Source organism: Quercus suber, unplaced genomic scaffold (assembly GCF_002906115.3).
Source record: "Quercus suber isolate HL8 unplaced genomic scaffold, Cork oak 2.0 scaffold_206, whole genome shotgun sequence".
Classification (NCBI taxonomy): Eukaryota; Viridiplantae; Streptophyta; class Magnoliopsida; order Fagales; family Fagaceae; genus Quercus; species Quercus suber.
The window spans coordinates 734,618-742,106 of record NW_027069664.1 but is presented as its reverse complement, the minus strand read 5'-3'; the positions used below and the strand labels follow the sequence as shown (position 1 = coordinate 742,106).

Genomic DNA, 7,489 nt, shown 5'->3' with positions numbered 1-7,489 from the left:
GACCGAAGGGTCCATTCCGGCATGTCTTCATGGCTCTAAGCAAAGACATCCCGTTATCTTTAAGAAACGTTGTTAGTGCTTGGCGGACTGTAAGGCTGGCAAGGGTATCAATCCTTTCGTTCGATCATTCTTTGAGTCGTCAAGAAGTATCTCTTCAAGCCTTTCAACGAGCTCTATCACCATCCGGCGTTCTTCAATGTTCATGGCTTGGAGGTGGTCATCCATCTCCATCATCGCTATGTAGCATTCGCGCACAGCCACCTGATTTCTGCACAGCTCCTCTACCCTATAATCTGTTGGGAACTTGATCATTAGGTGGTAGGTCGAGGTTACATCCTTTCATAAATTGAGGGTAGGTCGTCCCAAGATGGCATTGTAAGCAGACAAGTAGTCAACCACATGGAATGTTACGTCTGATTTGCTGGGGGTAGTCGCCCACCGTTACGGATAATGTGACTGCACCAAGAGGGAACACCCTTGTTCCTCCAAAACCAACGAGCGGAGTGTTTGTTGGAACTAGTCGCTCTTTATCAATCCTCATCTATTGGAATGCTAGGTAGTAAAGGATGTCAGCCGAGCTGCCATTGTCAACCAGAACCCGGTGCGTGTTGTAATCTCCTACTCGTATGCTAACAACCAATGCATTGTTATGTGGATGGTGGAGACGTCAGGCATCTTCTTCCGAGAACTCGATGACGGGGTTGTCTATCCATGCCATTTTCGGTACGGAACCTGTCAGCTGGACGTTCTGAACCATCTTGAGGTAAGTCTTGCGGGCCTTTTTGGATGACCTAGTAACCGTCGTGCCCCCTACAATCATTCTTATATCTCCTATGGGCGGCCTGGGGCACTTATTCTCCCGTTGAGGGGCCTGCTCTTGTGGTGGGTCCATCCTCTCCTTGCTGACAAACCTTTGCAGCTTTCCTTGTCGGATAAGGGCTTCAATCTGTTGCTTCAAGTCGTAGCATTTAGCTATGTCATGGCTGTGATCATGGTGGAAGCAGCAATACTTGTCTCTAGACCTCTTATTAGGATCTCCCTTTAGCTTGCCGGGAAAGGTCAAGGCTCCTTCGTCCTTAATTTACATCAAGACTTGGTTGATTGGGGCAGTCAGCGAGGTGAAACTAGTACCACAAATCATTAGATTAAACAATTAAAATAATAATGCTACTTTTTGTCATTTATATTTTTTAGAAAATTCAAATTTAGAATAGGTACTATCAACCCAAACCTATTTGTTCCCATTTTTTAAGTAATTACACTGAAATGGACAAAATTGGATTGAAGTGAACCAAATTAGACCAAATGGGCCAAATAGGACTGAACTAGATGAAAATAAACAGAATGGACCTAAATGGACTGAGTAGACCAAATGGATCAAAAGAAAAGTGTGAAAGAAGTTCTTTATAAATTAAAGTATATGAATGTGTAAAAGCAACATATATGTAAAGTTAAAATCATTCAAGATATTATTAGGAAAAAAATCCATCCTAAAGTCAATCAGTTAATATATTTAATATTGTCAAAAAAAAATTATAGGAACAAATCAACAAAAAAAATGGTGAAGTGGCTGATGATGTGGCTCAACAGGAGCGTAGTAACATGAAATTTTCTATTTCAATTTTTAGATATTATATAGATATTGGTGTTGAATTTCTATCATTTATGGGCTAAATCCTAAATTCTGCACAACAAAAGTGATTTAAAAGTCCATTGGAACATTTGGGCCTTTAGTTCAATGAAACATTGAAACTATCAAGTTATACTCTTTGAGAGAGAGAGAGAGAGAGAGAGGAGAGAGAGAGAGAGAGAGAGTTTTTTTCTTCCACCCAAAAAAAATGCCCCCCCTCTCACTCCTTTAGCTGTCTTTTTCTTTTCCTTCCCCCCCTAGCTTCGCCCTGTGCCTCGCCTTTCCTCCTTTCCTCTCTCTCCCCCTTTGCCCGTCACCTTCCAAATCCGGAGCCCAACGAATGCTAACGCTCTCTACCCACCGCTCCGTTGAACTGGATTGTGGTCTGCCCCACTAGGTTTGAGGAAAAACGGCTCGAGCCGCAATTCTGAGAATTCCATTCAACCTGAAAATCGCAACCCAAAAAAACTCGCACCGTGTCTTTCACATATACTGGGTTTTTGAAATCAGTACCCACAATGGTAGTTTTGAATGATTTTCTATTGTTCTTCACCACTATCTGGGTTTAGGTTTTGAGTTTTTGGTTCTTTTTCTCTTTGTCTGTCTTTCACTCTGTTCTTGATCTTTCTCTATTAAATATTATTTCATTGTTTGATCTTTAACTATTGTTTTTTTATTGTTTATCAGTAATATTTGTCTCTGTTTTGTTTTTTTTTTTTTTTTGTTTTTTTTTTTTTTTGGGGNAGAGAGAGAGAGAGAGAGAGAGAGAGAGAGAGAATTCAATGAAACATTGAAACTATCAAGTTATACTCTTTTTGAGAGAGAGAGAGAGAGAGAAGAGTTTGTGAAATCATGACTTCAAGTCATGATTTTAGTTAAAAACATGTGTGTAAGAATTATTACTTTTATACATAATACGTTACCCCTCACAAAATGTGTCTTCCAAAACGAAGGACAGAAAAAGTCAAATATTTTCTTTCATCTAAAATAGGAGAGGATATATGGTGCATTGATATATGTAACCACCCCTCACCGTAAATGACAAATTTAAACGAAGAAGGTTACTCTCGTAACAAGTCAATTCATAAATAGATTGTTAGAGATTGTGGGATTATTTTAATTGAAGAGTATAAAATAGGATCACTTGGACTTAGTTATTTGTTTGTCTTATGGATGACTTAGAGCATCTCCAATAGGCTCTCTAAAGCCTAATTTGGAGAGCAACACACCAAAAAAAAAAAAACCTCCAACAACCTCTCTACTTCAAAATTTTTTTTTTTTTTTTGATTTGCTACAATAGCTCTCCAAGCCTAGAGAGCTTTTTTGGTGTGGAAATATTGAGAATCTAAATTCTGGGTTTTTTTTTTTTTTTTGGTAGTTGAAATTGTGATGGGTTTCAAGCTCTAATCAAAAGAATTCTCTGCTAGTTGTGGCTATGTTCTCTACTGCGTTGACTTTAAAGAATTCTTGGTAATGGCCATGATGTTTGATCGCTGAATTCATATTGGGTTTTGCATGTTTGTCATTTTTGCTTGGTGGGTTTTTGATATCTATATGGTTGGAATGGTTTTTTGGAAAATGTTTTCTGGGAATTCTTTTTTTTGTTCTTTTTAAAGAGCATTGTCATAATTTCCATATGATTCTGTGAATTTTTGTTTCTGAATGTGATTGTCATTGATAATGCGTGAATATGTGTGTTTCTGTGCACAAATTTTAGTCATAATGTAATCATTGAGGTGCATTTGTAATTGCAGGTTAGAGTTTCTTATTTTTAAGTTGGAGGTTTTGGACCATAAGGCTTATGAATAAGCAGGAGTTATTACACCTACTCTCAGTTCACCAATTCCTGTACTTCTGCAACTGGATGCTGCTATTGAGGTGGATTTTTTTTTTTTTTTTTTTTTGTGTATATTCTCACCAATATGAATGTTAGTTGATGCTTTGCATTACTTTGTGCATTAAATGGCTATGATTGGTACCATTTTTTTGGGTCTTGCTAAATGAGGTATTAGTTGCTTAGGTATGTGTGTAGGAATATATAGAAAAAGTTCCCATTGCTCTATTCCTGATGAGGTTGAAATTCAGCAGGAAATGAAACTTTGTAAAGTGTTCTTTAAAGTCCCAAGCTTACAAGAGCACTTAACTTGGCTGCATAGATGCATCAATTAGAAATCAACCATTGTAAAATGGCATATTCTTCTATCTTTTTCGTCCAAAAAAAAAAAGGCATATTCTTGAAATAATATTAGTTATTGTATTTTCCCACCTGAAGGATGGCCCCCGGAAGTGGGGTGGGGGTGGGGAATCAGCATCTGTCTTGTTGCTCCCTTAATCTATGATTTGCTTACCTTATGGTCATTAAGTACCTTTGACGCAAGAAATAGAAATCATTTGTTGTTACTTATCCAAAAAAAAAAAAATAGAAATCATTTGCTGGATTACATTAAATGTTATTCAGGTATAAAAGGTTGCATCTAAATTTTCTTTGTTTCCTTTCCTTTGAATACTAGGCTTTACAAGTTCACTTCATCAGATATGTTGTATCAATATGTGAAATATGTCTGAGGGGTTTCTTATAGTATCAATATGAGAATTGTTCACACATGCTGCAATAATCGTGTGTTTTTTTTTTGTGGCAGCAACTTGGGAAATTTGTTCCATGGGTCGTAATACAAATTATGCACGTAATATGCTTCTAAATGACTCGGATTCTAATGATGATTTTGAGATAATTGCGCTTCTTGCATTGGAAGAAGAATCACTAGAAAGAGAGAGGGCGTCAACATCACATCGTGGTTCTATTCCAGGCCATAGGTTCATCCAACGTGATCATGGGCAAGACCACCAAAGACTTTTTTAAGACTATTTTGCAGAATCACCAGTATATCCTCTTAGCATATTTTGAAGGAGGTTTCAAATGAGTCGTTCTCTTTTTTTACGTATTAAATCTAATCTAGAAGAGAAAGATGAATATTTTGTTCAAAAAAGAAATGCTATCGGAGTGCTTGGTTTGTCTTCCCTTCAGAAGATGACTGTCGCACTAAGGATGCTTGTGTATGGAGTAGCGACGGATTTTACAGATGAATATGTGAGAATTGGAGAAAGCACTGCAATAGAGAGTCTCAAATTTTTTTTTGAAGCCATAGTTGATATTTATTCTACAGAGTACTTGAGGTCACCAAATAACAATGACATTGCTAGGTTGCTAAGAGTTGGTAAAAGTCGTGGATTTCCAGGGATGCTAGGGAGCATTGATTGCATGCACTGGAAATGAAAGAATTGCCCATCAGGGTGGAAAGGTCAGTATACTGGTCATAGTCGTTAGCCAACAATTATTTTAGAAGCAGTAGCATCATATGATCTTTAGATATGGCATGCATTTTTTTGGGTTACTTGGGTCTCATAATGACATCAACGTGCTAGACCATTCTTTTATATTTACCAAGGTCACTCAAGACCATGAACCTTCGATGAATTACTCAATCAATGGTCATGATTATACAATGTGATACTATCTTGCTGATGGTATATATCTTTCATGGTTCACTTTTGTGAAGACAATCCTATATCCACAAGGTAGAAAGAACAGTCTTTTTGCTACAACTCAATAGTCAACAAGGAAGGATGTAGAGCGTGCATTTGGAGTGCTTCAAGCACGATTTGCAATTATTCATGGGCCTACATGTCTTTGGAGAACAGCGGCTCTTGATTACATTATGAAGGCATGCATAATATTGCATAACATGATAATTGAAGATGAACGTGATGCCAATGGAGCAGAAGACCTTGATTATGAACAAGTGCCTAAAAGCATCACTACAACAGTGTCCCACAAGCCTACAGAAGAATTTAGTCAATTTGCAGCATTCATTGCAACCCATGAAAAAAATTAGAAATAGAGAAACTCATTCTAAACTCCAGTTGGATCTCGTTGAGCACTTATGGCAACGATATGGCGAGTTGTAGGATCATCTAATTTTAAGTTTTATGCTCGCATTAATTTTTATGTCTTTAGTCTTTATTGTAACTAGTCGCGGACCCGCGCATTGCGCGTGATTATTTTTTTATGGGAGGTCTCATTGTTATCATTATTTTGTAATTTGAACTAACTTAATGAAGAGAAATGCATTTCATAATCATGTTCATCGCAAAATAATTATTTTATTATTGTAGAATTGTTTTATTTAAATTTTGAAACCTTAATTCTACCATAGTGGGTTGACTAATTTGTACATCTCTAAGTCAATTGTACACATTTTGCATGCTACATGTAAACTCTATTTTCCATAAGGTTGAAATAATGTGGGAAACATTTGATTCTATGGAAGTTAAAAACTAAAATTCTTATATCTTGTCTTAATGTTGCCTCAATAATGTTAAATGAAATGTGAAAAATGGGATTTTGAAAATTTCCATCTTTATTTCTTTATATATTTCTATTATTATTGAAGAATATCTTCTTTTTAGTTTTGATAAGAAATATGGTTTTCCATATTAGAGTTTGATTAGTTTTAAATTTAAATTTTATATGATTGTATTTAATTATATGATTTAATTAAGTGAATGTAACAATTGATTTTATTGACATTCGTAAGATCATCTTTAATTAATTTTTTACTCCTTCTATCAAGCTCTTTGTTTTCCAAATAATGGTTACTAATTGATGTTTGATTTCTTGATGATAATTCTAATGTACTAAATATGCATTGTAACGTTTATTTTTATTTTATTTTTTTCATTCCAATTTACTGCCATTAACTTAGTGTATCCATAACTATTAGTTTGTTTATGATATGTTTGGTATGATATTCTATTGTTGTTGTTATTATTATTATTATTATTATTATAAATTTATTGTTTCTAGAATAACATGTGTTTTGTATTCCATTCTTCTATTGATGCATTGTAGCATTTCATGGGAAGACTTTATGAGAACAATTTTTATTTATCTGAATTTAAGTAAAATATTTTATGTTTAATTTTTTAAAATAAAAAAAAATGATAGGAAATATAAATAATTTAATAATATGAAGGATATGGTTGAATTTAAATTTTGAATAAAATAAGATGAAAATAAAAATAGTAAAAATGAAATGTATATCAATAAACACCAAATTATTCTGAAGAATACAAAAAAAAAAAAAATAATAATAATAACAAATTGAAACACAAAAATAAATGTATCAACCCCTTAGAATTCTGAAAAATACAAAAATCCATTAACCTAAAGTAGAGATTCAAGAAAAAAAATCCACAAAAACTCAAAAAAAAAAAAAAATATATATATATATATATATATGTGGGGGGGGGGGAGAGAGAGAGAGAGAGAGAGAGAGAGAGAGAGAGAGAAAATTATGCATAGAATGGGAGAGGGAATAAAAAAAAGGCAAAATAAATGTAGATAAATGGCAAGATGAATAGTGATATTAAGGTAGAGAGTAGTGGAGAGATGAAAAAGTAAAAGGAATGAGAAAGGTTAGAGAAAGTGTAAAAATAAGCTGAGAATTTAATAATAAGAAGAATAGTTTAAAAAAAGAAAAATATGATATTTGATTGTAATATAATAGATTTTTTAATTCACTTTAAACATTTAAAAAATTATAGGAAAATTTGGAAAGAAAAAGGATAATAACATGGTCGCGTGACTACAATGGAGCATAGTAAAAATAAATGCTACAATTGATTTTATTACACTAAATTTTTTAATGTCCTCCGTAAGATCATCTATATATTTTTTTTTTAACTCCTCCCATCATGTACTCGTCGGCCTCTTTATTTTCTAAATAACAGTTACAAATTGACGTTTAATTTCTTTTATTTTTCTTTCTTTCTCTACACTTTAATATTACCTATAAATCT

At 34.1% G+C, this 7,489-nt stretch overlaps 1 long non-coding RNA gene across 1 annotated transcript; it reads left to right on the top strand.

The window, feature by feature from the left end:
* Nucleotides 1–3,009: 3,009 nt before the first annotated feature.
* On the top strand, nt 3,010–5,752 carry LOC136070048 (uncharacterized). The gene is made up of 3 exons (XR_010631276.1): nt 3,010–3,100; nt 3,385–3,508; nt 4,270–5,752. It is a non-coding gene; the product is annotated as an uncharacterized LOC136070048 (long non-coding RNA).
* Nucleotides 5,753–7,489: the final 1,737 nt, after the last annotated feature.